We start from the raw sequence: 14,929 nt of genomic DNA, 5'->3' as shown, positions 1-14,929 counted from the left end.
TCGTCAGCCGGAGTCTATGCTAGTAGTGGCCCAGGCAGAGACGCCTGTGAACCCTGCCCCGGTGACGGGGACAGAGTTTGCAATTTTTGCTGATAAGATGTCTGTGACTATGACAAAAATTTTAGAAACCTTGCAGTCCAGGCCGGTCACTCAGACCATGGACACTGCTGGTTCAATGTTCCCCGGTCCCCCTCAGTTGGAACTAATCCGTGCTCCAAGGGGGTCCCAGGCATCACAGGCTGAAGGCTCTGACTCGGACGACAGTCCCAGGCAGCCTAAGCGAGCTCGCTGGGAGAGACACTCGGCGTCATCACGCTGGTCAGGGTCTCAGCGAGAGGATTCTCTGTATGATGAGACAGAACTAGGTGATCAGGAGTCTAATCCTGAGACCGCTCTAAACCTGGATACCCCTGATGGTGACGCCATGGTGAATGATCTTATAGCGGCCATCAATAGACTGCTGGATATTTCTCCTCCAGCGGAGGAGGCAGCATCACAGCAGGAGAAATTCCATTTTAGGTATCCTAAACGTAAATTGAGCTCTTTTCTGGACCACGCGGACTTCAGAGAAGCAGTCCAGAAACACAATGCTTATCCAGATAAGCGTTTCTCCAAACGTCTTAAGGATACACGTTATCCCTTTCCCCCTGACGTGGTCAAACGCTGGACCCAGTGTCCAAAGGTGGACCCCCCAATCTCCAGGCTTGCGGCTAGATCCATAGTTGCAGTGGAAGATGGGGCTTCACTTAAAGATGCCAATGACAGACAGATGGACCTTTGGTTGAAATCTGTCTATGAAGCTATTGGCGCGTCGTTTGCTCCAGCATTCGCAGCCGTGTGGGCACTCCAAGCTATTTCAGCTGGTCTGGCGCAGGTGGACTCGATCATACGTCCATCAGTGCCAAAAGTGACGTCTTTGACCTCACAAATGTCTGCGTTTGCGACTTACGCTATCAATGCGGTCTTGGACTCTACCAGCCGTACGTCAATGGCGTCCGCCAACTCGGTGGTTTTACGCAGAGCCTTATGGTTAAAGGAATGGAAAGCAGATTCTGCTTCCAAAAAATGCTTAACCAGTTTGCCATTATCTCAAGACAGGCTGTTTGGTGAGCAATTGGCGGAAATCATTAAACAGTCCAAGGGTAAGGACTCTTCCTTACCCCAGCCCAGATCAACCAAACCTCAGCAGTGGAAGGGACAGTCGAGGTTTCGGTCCTTTCGAGGTTCGGGCAGGACCCAATTCTCCTCGTCCAAAAGGACTCAGAAGGAGCAGAGGAGCTCAGATTCCTGGCGGACTCACTCACGTCCAAAGAAAGCAGCCGGAGGAACCACTTCCAAGCCGGCTGCCTCATGACTTTCGGCCTCCTCTCTCCGCATCCTCGGTCGGTGGCAGGCTCTCCCGCTTTTGCGGCATTTGGCTGCCACAGGTCAAAGACCGGTGGGTAGCAGACATTTTGGCTCACGGGTACCGGATAGAGTTCAATTCTCGTCCTCCACCTCGGTTTTTCAGAACTTCCCCACATCCCGACCGAGCCGATGCTCTTCTGCAAGCGGTGTGCTCTCTAAGGGCAGAGGGAGTGGTGATCCCTGTTCCTCTTCAGGAAAGAGGTCAGGGTTTTTACTCCAATCTATTTGTGGTGCCAAAAAAGGACGGCTCTTTCCGTCCTGTTCTGGACCTAAAACTGCTCAACAAGCACGTGAAAACCAGGCGGTTCCGGATGGAATCCCTCCGCTCCGTCATTGCCTCGATGTCTCAAGGAGACTTCCTAGCATCAATAGACATCAAAGATGCTTATCTCCACGTGCCGATTGCTCCAGAGCACCAGCGTTTTCTACGCTTCGTTATAGGAGACGACCATCTTCAGTTCGTAGCTCTGCCATTCGGTCTGGCGACAGCCCCACGGGTGTTCACCAAGGTCATGGCAGCAGTGGTAGCAGTCTTGCACTCTCAGGGACACTCGGTGATCCCTTACTTGGACGATCTACTTGTCAAGGCACCCTCTCAAGAGGCATGCCAACACAGCCTGAACGTTGCGCTGGAGACTCTCCAGACTTTCGGGTGGATCATCAACTTTTCAAAGTCAAATCTGTCTCCGACCCAATCACTGACATATCTTGGCATGGAGTTTCATACTCTCTCAGCGACAGTGAAGCTTCCGATGGACAAGCAGCGTTCACTACAGACAGGGGTGCACTCTCTCCTTCAAGGCCAGTCGCACCCCTTAAGACGCCTCATGCACTTCCTCGGGAAGATGGTGGCAGCAATGGAGGCAGTCCCGTTTGCGCAGTTTCATTTGCGTCCACTTCAATGGGACATTCTCCGCCAATGGGACGGGAAGTCGACGTCCTTGGACAGGAAAGTCTCCCTTTCCCAGACGGCCAAGGACTCTCTTCAATGGTGGCTTCTTCCCACCTCATTATCACAAGGAAGGTCCTTCCTACCCCCATCCTGGGCGGTGGTCACGACAGACGCGAGTCTGTCAGGGTGGGGAGCAGTTTTTCTCCACCACAGGGCTCAGGGTACGTGGACTCAGCAGGAGTCCACCCTTCAGATCAATGTTCTGGAAATCAGGGCAGTGTATCTTGCCCTACAAGCCTTTCAGCAGTGGCTGGAAGGAAAGCAGATCCGAATTCAGTCGGACAACTCCACAGCGGTGGCATACATCAACCACCAAGGCGGGACACGCAGTCGGCAAGCCTTCCAGGAGGTCCGGCGGATTCTGATGTGGGTGGAGGCCACGGCCTCCACCATATCCGCAGTTCACATCCCCGGCGTCGAAAACTGGGAAGCAGACTTCCTCAGTCGCCAGGGTATGGACGCAGGGGAATGGTCCCTTCACCCGGACGTGTTTCAGGAAATCTGTCGCCGCTGGGGAAGGCCGGACGTCGACCTAATGGCGTCCCGGCACAACAACAAGGTTCCAACTTTCATGGCACGGTCTCGCGATCACAGAGCTCTGGCGGCAGACGCCTTAGTGCAAGATTGGTCGCAGTTCCAACTGCCCTATGTGTTTCCCCCTCTGGCACTCTTGCCCAGAGTGCTACGCAAGATCAGGTCCGATTGCCGCCGCGTCATACTCGTCGCCCCAGACTGGCCGAGAAGGTCGTGGTATCCGGATCTGTGGCATCTCACGGTCGGCCTACTGTGGGCGCTACCAGACCGGCCAGACTTACTGTCACAAGGGCCGTTTTTCCATCTGAATTCTGCGGCCCTGAACCTGACTGTGTGGCCATTGAGTCCTGGATACTAGCATCTTCAGGATTATCTCAAGGGGTCGTGGCCACCATGAGACAGGCTAGGAAGCCCACGTCTGCTAAGATCTACCACAGAACGTGGAAGATTTTCTTATCCTGGTGCTCGGCACAGGGAGTGTCCCCCTGGCCATTTGCATTGCCTACTTTTCTTTCCTTCCTGCAATCTGGTTTGGAAAAAGGCTTGTCGCTCGGCTCCCTTAAAGGGCAAGTCTCAGCGCTATCGGTATTTTTTCAAAAGCGTCTAGCACGACTTCCTCAGGTACGCACGTTCCTGCAGGGGGTTTGTCACATCGTCCCTCCGTACAAACGGCCGTTAGATCCATGGGATCTGAACAGGGTACTAGTTACTCTCCAGAAGCCGCCCTTCGAGCCTCTGAAGGATGTTTCACTTTCTCGGCTCTCACAGAAAGTGGCCTTTCTGGTTGCGGTCACGTCTCTTCGGAGGGTATCCGAACTGGCAGCGCTGTCATCCAAAGCTCCCTTCCTGGTTTTTCACCAGGACAAGGTGGTGCTGCGCCCGATTCAGGAGTTTCTCCCTAGAGTGGTATCCTCTTTTCATCTCAATCAGGATATCTCCTTACCTTCCTTTTGTCCTCATCCGGTTCATCGGTATGAAAAGGATTTGCATTTGTTGGATCTCGTGAGAGCACTCAGGATCTACATTTCCCGCACGGCGCCCTTGCGCCGCTCGGATGCACTCTTTGTCCTTGTCGCTGGTAAGCGCAAAGGATCGCAGGCTTCAAAATCCACCCTGGCTCGATGGATTAAGGAACCAATTCTTGAAGCCTACCGTTCTGCTGGGCTTCCGGTTCCATCAGGGCTGAAGGCCCATTCTACCAGAGCCGTGGGTGCGTCCTGGGCATTACGACACCAGGCTACGGCTCAACAGGTGTGCCAGGCAGCTACCTGGTCGAGTCTGCACACTTTCACCAAACATTATCAGGTGCATACCTACGCTTCGGCGGACGCCAGCCTAGGTAGAAGAGTCCTGCAGGCGGCGGTTGCCTCCTCGTAGGAGAGGGCTGTTTTGCAGCTCTAACTTGAGGTATTCCTTTACCCACCCAGGGACTGCTTTTGGACGTCCCAATCGTCTGGGTCTCCCAATGGAGCGCCGAAGAAGAAGGGAATTTTGTTACTTACCGTAAATTCCTTTTCTTCTAGCTCCAATTGGGAGACCCAGCACCCGCCCTGTTTCCTTCGGGATTTTTGGTTTTTTCGGGTACACATGTTGTTCATGTTGAACGGTTTCAGTTCTCCGATGTTTTCTTCGGATTGAATTTGTTTAAACCAGTTATTGGCTTTCCTCCTTCTTGCTTTAGCACTAAAACTGAGCAGCCCGTGATCCCACGGGGGGTGTATAGCCAGAAGGGGAGGGGCCTTACACTTTTTAGTGTAATGCTTTGTGTGGCCTCCGGAGGCAGTAGCTATACACCCAATCGTCTGGGTCTCCCAATTGGAGCTAGAAGAAAAGGAATTTACGTTAAGTAACAAAATTCCCTTCTTCCTGCAGATCTCTGAAAATATGCGTCAAAACCACACAGCGTATGGACTTAGGGACAAAATGTAGATTTGGAGGAAGATTGAACTACCAGATGGACCTAGGTTTTATTCAACCTATGTATAACTATGTTCTCTAACCCTGATCTTCATTGCATGTAGTCATTGCGATATAGAGCTTACCGCACGGGCATGTAACATGGTACAGCACACCTTTAGAGGCACATGTTATGAGGAATTTTGTAAGTTCGAGTCCCATCAGCACTTGTAAATTCCTTACATTTGATCAAGTTGCTGCCGGCCTTGCAAAGACCGCATGGGAAGAAACCAGGTAGAATTGATGCACTGTTAGATTTTTGTGCTGGCTGATAATGGCTCTTTACGATGAGGTTTCGCAAATTCTTTGCCCTTTTAGCAGTTATTAGCAGTCTTTTTTTTTCTTTAGAAAAACGTGCAATTATACAATAAACATGGGTAGCTACAACCTTGACCCATAGGGGTATAGGTTTTTTTCTTCGGCGCTCCATTGGGAGACCCAGACGATTGGGTGTATAGCACTGCCTCCGGAGGCCACACAAAGCATTACACTAAAAAGTGTAAGGCCCCTCCCCTTCTGGCTATACACCCCCAGTGGGATCACTGGCAGCTCAGTTTTCAAGCTTTGTGCGAAGGAGGCTCACATCCACGCATAGCTCCACTGTTTAGTCAGCAGTAGCTGCTGACTATTTCGGATGGAAGAAAAGAGGGCCCATATAGGGCCCCCAGCATGCTCCCTTCTCACCCCATTTCCATTGGAGGTGTTTGTTAAGGTTGAGGTACCCATTGCGGGTACGGAGGCTGGAGCCCACATGCTGTTTTCCTTCCCCATCCCCCTGAGGGGCTCTGAGGAAGTGGGATCTTACCGGCCCCCAAGCCCTGAGGCCGGGCTCCATCCACAGACCCATAGAACCTGCTGGATATGGAGCTGGGTACCATTCAGGGACAAGGCCCTGCAACATTCAGGTACTCTGTGTCCCCGTTTGGACGGCCGTGCACATTCCAGACTTGCTGGGTGTGCTAGTGCGCCGGGGACTGTAGCGCTGCGCGCTGGGGTTACAGTCACTCTGAGTGACTTTATGTATGGGGGACTGCCGCGCCGGCCGCCCCTGGAGCGGCGGCGCGGCTGAGACTTGTAGTGCGCCGGGGACTTAGCGACGACCGTGCTTTTACGACGGCGTCACTTATAAATTTAGTCCCCGGCTTTTGCGGCCTAGCTCCGCTTCGTTCCCGCCCCCTCCCTGTCAATCAGGGAAGGGGAGAGACGCCGAGGGCTGGAGTCTTATTTACATGCTCCAGCCCTCTCACTGAGCACAGTGGGGCGCAGGTTTCCCGCTCTTTGTCTGCACACGCCCAGGGCCCGCCCCCCTCCATAGGACGCCGGCAGCCATTTCTACATGCAGTCTGGCTGGAGAACGGACACAGGCTCTGGGAGACCCAGACAGGGGATTTCTGGCGACCACACACCCGCGTTAAGCGGGCGGTAAGCAGCACATTAGTGCTGGCCCCACTAGTGCCACAGTGTTATATTGGTGTACTTTTTTCTCTGTACCATATATATATATATTGCACTGTAAGGTCGCTTCTTGGCTTACCCTATCTTGCTCTGAGGAGACGACAACATGTCATCCGCAAAACGCAAGGGTGCCAAGACACAGGCTGTATACGCTGCTTGTGCTGCTTGTGGGGCTGATCTACCGGCAGGTTCCAAAGACCCCCATTGTGTGCAATGTTCAGTCCCTGTGCCACTTCGTCAGCCGGAGTCTGTGGAGGTAGTGACCCAGGCAGAGTCACCGGTGAACCCTGTCCCGGTGACGGGGACAGAGTTCGCAGTTTTTGCTGACAAGATGTCTGTCACTATGACAAAGATCCTAGAGACCTTGCAGGCCAGGCCAGTTACTCAGACCATGGACACTGCTGCGGCAACGTTCCCCGGTCCCCCTCAGCTGGAGTTAATCCGTGCTTCAAGGGGGTCCCAGGCATCTCAGGCTGAAGGCTCTGACTCAGATGACAGTCCCAGGCTGCCTAAGCGAGCTCGCTGGGAGAGACCCTCCACGTCATCACGCGGATCAGGGTCTCAGCGAGAAGAGTCTCTGCATGATGACACAGAGGAGGGTGATCAGGAGTCTAATCCTGACACCGCTCTCAATCTGGATACTCCTGATGGTGACGCCATGGTAAATGACCTTATAGCGGCCATCAATAGCCTATTGGATATTTCTCCTCCTGCCCCTTCAGCAGAGGAGGCAGCTGCACAGCAGGAGAAGTTCCATTTCAGGTATCCCAAGCCTAAACTGAGTACTTTTCTGGACCACGCTGACTTCAGAGAATCAGTCCAGAAACACCATGCTTATCCAGACAAGCGTTTCTCCAAACGTCTTAAGGATACACGTTATCCCTTTCCCCCTGACGTGGTCAAACGCTGGACCCAGTGTCCAAAGGTGGACCCCCCAATCTCCAGGCTTGCGGCTAGATCCATAGTTGCAGTGGAGGATGGGGCTTCACTTAAAGATGCCAATGACAGACAGATGGACCTTTGGTTAAAGTCTGTTTATGAAGCTATCGGCGCGTCGTTTGCTCCAGCATTCGCGGCCGTGTGGGCACTCCAAGCTATTTCGGCTGGTCTGGCACAGGTGGACTCTATCATACGTCCAGCAGTGCCGCGAGTGGCGTCCCTAACCTCGCAAATGTCTGCGTTTGCGACTTACGCTATCAACGCTGTCCTGGACTCTACGAGCCGTACCGCAATGGCGTCTGCTAACTCTGTGGTTTTGCGCAGAGCCTTGTGGTTAAAGGAATGGAAAGCGGATTCTGCTTCCAAAAAATGTTTAACCAGCTTGCCACTATCTGTAGACAGACTGTTTGGTGAGCAATTGGCTGAAATCATCAAACAATCCAAGGGTAAAGACTACCTCCTTACCCCAGCCCAGATCAAGCAAACCTCAACAGAGGAAGTGGCAGTCGAGGTTTCGGTCCTTTCGAGGCTCCGGAAAGACCCAATTCTCCTCGTCCAAAGGGACTCAGAAGGAGCAAAGGGGCTCAGATTCCTGGCGGGCTCACTCACGCCCCAAGAAGGCAACCGGAGGCACCGCTTCCAAGGCGGCTGCCTCATGACTTTCGGCCTCCTCCCTCCGCATCCTCGGTCGGTGGCAGGCGGGAGACGCTTTTGCGACATTTGGCTGCCACAGGTCAAAGACCGGTGGGTAACAGACATTTCTTCGGCGCTCCATTGGGAGACCCAGACGATTGGGTGTATAGCACTGCCTCCGGAGGCCACACAAAGCATTACACTAAAAAGTGTAAGGCCCCTCCCCTTCTGGCTATACACCCCCAGTGGGATCACTGGCTCACCAGTTTTCTGCTTTGTGCGAAGGAGGTCAGACATCCACGCATAGCTCCACTGTTTAGTCAGCAGTAGCTGCTGACTATGTCGGATGGAAGAAAAGAGGGCCCATATAGGGCCCCCAGCATGCTCCCTTCTTACCCCACTTGTGGTTTGTAAGGTTGAGGTACCCATTGCGGGTACGGAGGCTGGAGCCCACATGCTGTTTTCCTTCCCCATCCCCCTGAGGGGCTCTGAGGAAGTGGGATCTTACCGGCCCCCAAGCCCTGAGGCCGGGCTCCATCCACAGACCCAGTGAACCTGCTGGATACGGAGCTGGGTACCGTTCAGGGACAAGGCCCTGCAACTTTCAGGTACTCTGTGTCCCCGTACAGACAGGCACGCACACGCCAGACTTGCTGGGTGTGTTAGTACGCCGGGGACAGTAGCGCTGCACGCTGGGGTTTGAGTCACAGCAGCTTAGCTGTGTGACTTCATGTGCTGGGAACTACCGCGCCGGCCACTCTCGGAGCGGCGGCGCGGCTGGGACTTGTAGTGCGCCGGGGACTTAGCGCCGACCGCGCTTTTACGGCGGCGGCGCTTATAAATTTAGTCCCCGGCTTTTGCGGCCTAGCTCCGCTTCGTTCCCGCCCCCCTCCCTGTCAATCAGGGAATGGGACAGACGCTGTGCAATCGTCAGCGCCGAGGGCTGGAGCCTTATTTACATGCTCCAGCCCTCTCACTAGGCACAGTGGGACGCAGGTTTCCCGCTTTTAGTCTGAGCACGCCCAGGGCCCGCCCCCCCCTCCACAGGACGCCGGCAGCCATTCCTGCATGCAGTCTGGCTGGAGGACGGACACAGGCTCTGGGAGACCCAGACTAGGGATTTCTGGCGACCACACACCCGCGTTTAGCGGGCGGTAAGCATCACATTAGTGCTGGCCCCACTAGTGCCACAGTGTTGTATTGGTGTACTTTCTTCGGCGCTCCATTGGGAGACCCAGACGATTGGGTGTATAGCACTGCCTCCGGAGGCCACACAAAGCATTACACTAAAAAGTGTAAGGCCCCTCCCCTTCTGGCTATACACCCCCAGTGGGATCACTGGCTCACCAGTTTTCTGCTTTGTGCGAAGGAGGTCAGACATCCACGCATAGCTCCACTGTTTAGTCAGCAGCAGCTGCTGACTATGTCGGATGGAAGAAAAGAGGGCCCATATAGGGTCCCCAGCATGCTCCCTTCTTACCCCACTTGTGGTTTGTAAGGTTGAGGTACCCATTGCGGGTACGGAGGCTGGAGCCCACATGCTGTTTTCCTTCCCCATCCCCCTGAGGGGCTCTGAGGAAGTGGGATCTTACCGGCCCCCAAGCCCTGAGGCCGGGCTCCATCCACAGACCCAGTGAACCTGCTGGATACGGAGCTGGGTACCGTTCAGGGACAAGGCCCTGCAACTTTCAGGTACTCTGTGTCCCCGTACAGACAGGCACGCACACGCCAGACTTGCTGGGTGTGTTAGTACGCCGGGGACAGTAGCGCTGCACGCTGGGGTTTGAGTCACAGCAGCTTAGCTGTGTGACTTCATGTGCTGGGAACTACCGCGCCGGCCACTCTCGGAGCGGCGGCGCGGCTGGGACTTGTAGTGCGCCGGGGACTTAGCGCCGACCGCGCTTTTACGGCGGCGGCGCTTAAAAATTTAGTCCCCGGCTTTTGCGGCCTAGCTCCGCTTCGTTCCCGCCCCCTCCCTGTCAATCAGGGAATGGGACAGACGCTGTGCAATCGTCAGCGCCGAGGGCTGGAGCCTTATTTACATGCTCCAGCCCTCTCACTAGGCACAGTGGGACGCAGGTTTCCCGCTTTTAGTCTGAGCACGCCCAGGGCCCGCCCCCCCCCTCCACAGGACGCCGGCAGCCATTCCTGCATGCAGTCTGGCTGGAGGACGGACACAGGCTCTGGGAGACCCAGACTAGGGATTTCTGGCGACCACACACCCGCGTTTAGCGGGCGGTAAGCAGCACATTAGTGCTGGCCCCACTAGTGCCACAGTGTTGTATTGGTGTACTTTTTCCTGTACCAGATATATATATATATATACTGCACTGTACGGTCGCTTCTTGGCTGTATACCCTATATTGCTCTGAGGAGACAGCAACATGTCATCCACAAAACGCAAGGGTGCCAAGGCACGGGCTGTATACACTGCTTGTACAGCATGTGGGGCTAATCTACCAGCAGGCTCCAACGACTCTCATTGTGTGCAATGTTCAGTCCCAGTGGCACTTCGTCAGCCAGAGCCTATGGTGGTGGTAGCCCAGGCAGAGACGCCTGTGAACCCTGCCCCGGTGACGGGGACAGAATTTGCAGTCTTTGCTGATAAAATGTCTGTGACTATGACAAAAATCCTGGAGACCTTGCAGTCCAGGCCAGTTGCTCAGACCATGGACACTGCTGTGTCTATGTTCCCCGGTCCCCCCTCAGTTGGAACTAATCCGTACTTCAAGGGGGTCCCAGGCGTCACAGGCTGAGGGCTCTGACTCTGATGACAGTCCCAGGCCGCCTAAGCGAGCTCGCTGGGAGAGACCCTCCACGTCATCACGCGGGTCAGGGTCTCAGCGAGAAGGGTCTCTATATGATGAGACAGAGGTGGGTGATCAGGAGTCTGGTCCTGACACCGCACTCAATTTGGATACGCCAGATGGTGACGCCATGGTAAATGACCTTATAGCGGCCATCAATAGGCTGTTGGATATTTCTCCCCCAGCCCCTTCAGCAGAGGAGGCAGCTGCCCAGCAGGAGAAATTCCATTTCCTGTATCCCAAGCGTAAATTGAGTACTTTCTTCGTCGCTCCATTGGGAGACCCAGACGATTGGGTGTATAGCTACTGCCTCCGGAGGCCACACAAAGCATTACACTAAAAAGTGTAAGGCCCCTCCCCTTCTGGCTATACACCCCCAGTGGGATCACTGGCTCACCAGTTTTCGGCTTTGTGCGAAGGAGGTCAGACATCCACGCATAGCTCCACTGTATAGTCAGCAGTAGCTGCTGACTATATCGGATGGAAGAAAAGAGGGCCCATATGGGGCCCCCAGCATGCTCCCTTCTCACCCCACTGGTGGTTTGTAAGGTTGAGGTACCTATTGCTGGTACGGCGGCTGGAGCCCACATGCTGTTTTCCTTCCCCATCCCCCTGAGGGGCTCTGAGGAAGTGGGATCTTACCGGCCCCAAAGCCCTGAGGCCGGGCTCCATCCACAGACCCATTGAACCTGCTGGATGTGGAGCGGGAGTGCCGTTCAGGGACATGGCCCTGCACCATTCAGGTACTCTGTGTCCCCGTACACACAGGCACAGCACACTCCAGACTTGCTGGGTGTGCTAGTGCGCCGGGGACAGTAAAGGGTTACAGTCACTGCAGCCTAGCTGAGTGACTTTATTTATTGGGAACTACCGCGCCGGACGCTCCGGGAGCGGCGGCGCGGCTGGGACTTGTAGTGCGCCGGGGACTTAGCGCCGACCGCGCTTTTACGGCGGCGGCGCTTATAAATCCAGTCCCCGGCTTTTGCGGCCTAGCTCAGCTTCGTTCCCGCCCCCACCCTGTCAATCAGGGTAGGGGAGAGACGCTGTACAATCAGCAGCGCCGAGGGCTGGAGCCTTATTTACATGCTCCAGCCCTCTCACTGGACACTGTGGGACGCCGGTTTCCCGCTCTGACTAGGGGCACGCCCACGGCCCGCCCCTACTCACACGAGCTGGAGAAGGACGCCGGCAGCCATTCCTGCAGTCCGAGCTGAGAGATCGGACTCTGGGCGACCAGGCACAGGACTAGGGCGACCACACACCCGCTTATAGGCGGGCGGTAAGCGGCACCTGAAGTGCTGACACTAAATACCGCAGTTTGTCTATTTGTATTTAAGTACACTGCATAGGTCGCTATTTTGGGCTATATGCCCTCTTAGATGGCGACACATCAGCAGCAGGAAAGCATGGGTGCTAAGGCACAGGCTTTCTATGCTGCTTGTATTGCACGTACTGAAGTGTTCATGTGTATTTATGCTTGTATGCTATACACTGCACTGTACGGTCACTAGTCTTGGCTATATTCGCCATAGAATGGCTAGACTACAGCAGCAGAAAAGCAAGGGTGCTGAGGCACAGGTTTTTTTTCTATGCTGCTTGTATTGCAGGTGTTGCAGTGTTCATTTGTACTTATGCTTGTATGCTATACATTGCACTGTATGGTCGCTATTCTGGGCTATATTCCCCTAGATGGCTAGTCTACAGCAGCAGAAAAGCAGGCTTTCTATGCTGCTTGTATTGCATGTGCTGCAGTGTTCATTTGTACTTTATGCTTGTATGATATACATTGCACTGTACGGTCGCCATTCTTGGCTCTATAAGTCGGCAGCAGCATATAAGCAACACAGGCTTTCGATGCTGTTTTTGCTGCATGTGATACTGTTCCACGGCACTGCTCCCCATTGGGTGCAATGCTCCCCTGTAGCACTTGGTCAGCCGGGGTCTCTACTTGACGTGGCCAAAAGAACCACCTCTCAACCCTGTCCAAGGACAGGGACGGAGTTGCAATGGGATAGAGACTTGCAGTCCGGACAGGCCATGGGCAATCTGGATCATTGCTCCCTGGCCACCCTCACTTGGATTAAAAATCGGTGCTCCGGGGGGGTCCCAGGAGGCTCTCTGTATGATGAGGCAGACGTAGCTCATCAGGACTTTGATCCTGACACCGCTCTCACTCCGGATACACCGGATGGTGACGCCATAAGGAATGATCCTATAGCGTCCATCAATGGAATGTTGGATCTTTTCTCCCTCAGCTCCCCCAGCGGAGGAGTCAGCTTCACAGCAGGAGAAGTCCCATTTCAAGCTCAAACGTATATTGAGTATTGTTCTGGCCACGCTGACTGCAGAGAAGCAGTCCAGGAACACCACGCTTCCCAGATAAGCGTTTTCTCCAAACGTATTAAGGATACACGTTATCACTTTCCCCCTGACGTGGTCAGGCGTTGGACCCAGGGTCCAAAGGTGGATTCTCCAATCTCCAGGCTTGCGGCTAGAGCCATAGTTGCAGTGGAGATGGGACTTCACTTACAGATGCCATTGACAGACAGATGGACTCTGGTTGAAATCTGTCTGTGAGGCTATCGGCGTGTCGGTTGCTCCGGCATTCACAGCCGTATGGGCACCCTAAGCTTTTCAGCTGTTCTTGCGCAGCTGGTCTTGAGCACAAGTACATCTGTGCCGCAGGGGCGTCCGTAACCTCGCAATGTCTGCATTGCGACTTACCCTATTAATGCTGTCCTGGAAGGACAGCCGAGGTTTCGGTCCTTCCCAGGCTCGGGCAGGTCCCAATTGTCCTCGTCCAAAAGGGCTGAAAAGCCTCAGAGGGGCTCAGCTGCCGGCCGGGCTCAATCACGCCCAAGGAAGGCAGCCGGAGGAACCGCTACCAAGGCGGTCTCCTCATGACTCTCAGCTCTCTCATCTTTCCGCATCCGCGGTTGATGGCAGACTCGCTCGCCTTTGGCGACATTTAGCTGCCACAGGTCACAGACCGGTGGGTGAGGGACAGTGTGCCCACGTGCACAGGACAGAGTTCTGTTCTCGTCCTCCGACTCGATTCTTCAGAACGTCCCCACCTCCCCACCGAGCAGATGCTCTTCTGCAGGCAGAAGGAGTGGTAATCCCGGTTCCTCTTCAGGAACAAGACACGGTTTTCCTCCAATCTGGTTGTGGTGCCAAACAAGGATGGCTCTTTCCGTTCCGTTCTGGACCTAAAACTGCTCAACAAGCACGTGGAGGCCAGGCGGTTCCGGATGATACCCTCCGCTCCGTCCTTGCCTCAATGTCTCAAGGAAATTTCCTAGCATCAATAGACATCTAAGATGCTTATCTCCACGTGCCGATTGCTACAGAGCACCAATGTTTTTCTACATTTCGTGATAGGAAACGACCAGCTTCAGTTCGTAGCTCTGCCATTCGGGCTGGCGACAGCCCCACGGGTGTTCGCCAAGGTCATGACGGCAGTGGTAGCAGTCTTGCACTCACAGGGACACTCTGTGATCCCTTACTTGGACGATCCACTTGTCAAGGCACCCTCTCAAGAGGCATGCCAACTCAGCCTGAATGTTGCGCTGGAGACTCTCCAGACGTTCGGGTGGATCATCAACTTCTCAAAGTCAAACCTGTCACGACCCAATCACTAACGTATCTTGGCATGGAGTTTCATACCCTCTCAGCGGTAGTGAAGCTTCCGCTGGACAAGCAGCGGTCACTACAGACTGGGGTGCAGACTCTCCTTCAAGGTCAGTCGCACTTCTTAAGACGCCTCATGCACTTCCTCGGGAAGATAGTGGCGGCAATGGAGGCGGTTCCGTTTGCGCAGTTTCATCTGCGTTCACTTCAATGGGACATTCTCCGCCAATGAGACGGGAAGTCAACATCCCTGTACAGGAAAGTATCCCTTTCACAGACGGCAAGGACTCTCTGCAATGGTGGCTTCTTCCCACCTCATTATCACAGGGAAGATCCTTCCTACCACCGTCTTGGGCGGTGGTCACGACAGACGCGAGTCTGTCAGGGTGGGGAGCGTTTTTCTCCACCACAGGGCTCAGGGTCCGTGGACTCAGCAGGAGTCCACCCTTCAGATCAATGTTCTGGTAATCAGAGCAGTGTATCTTGCCCTACTAGCCTTCCAGCAGTGGCTGGAAAGAAAGCAGATCCGAATTCAATCGGACAACTCCACAGCGGTGGCATACATCAATCACCAAGGGGGGACACGCAGTCGGCAAGCCTTCCAGGAAGTCCGGCG

The 14,929-nt window shown here is 54.5% G+C and overlaps 1 protein-coding gene across 1 annotated transcript in view; it reads left to right on the top strand.

Annotated features, from left to right (window-relative positions):
* The window catches only part of LOC142289831 (uncharacterized), a 271,446-nt gene that overhangs the window by 149,249 nt on the left and 107,268 nt on the right, over nt 1-14,929 (top strand). The gene's annotated exons all lie outside the window — the stretch shown is intronic.

This window comes from Anomaloglossus baeobatrachus, chromosome 2 (assembly GCF_048569485.1).
Source record: "Anomaloglossus baeobatrachus isolate aAnoBae1 chromosome 2, aAnoBae1.hap1, whole genome shotgun sequence".
Lineage (NCBI taxonomy): Eukaryota > Metazoa > Chordata > Amphibia > Anura > Aromobatidae > Anomaloglossus > Anomaloglossus baeobatrachus.
The sequence above is the reverse complement of the archived record's forward strand: the minus strand, read 5'-3'. Positions and strand labels throughout refer to the sequence as shown.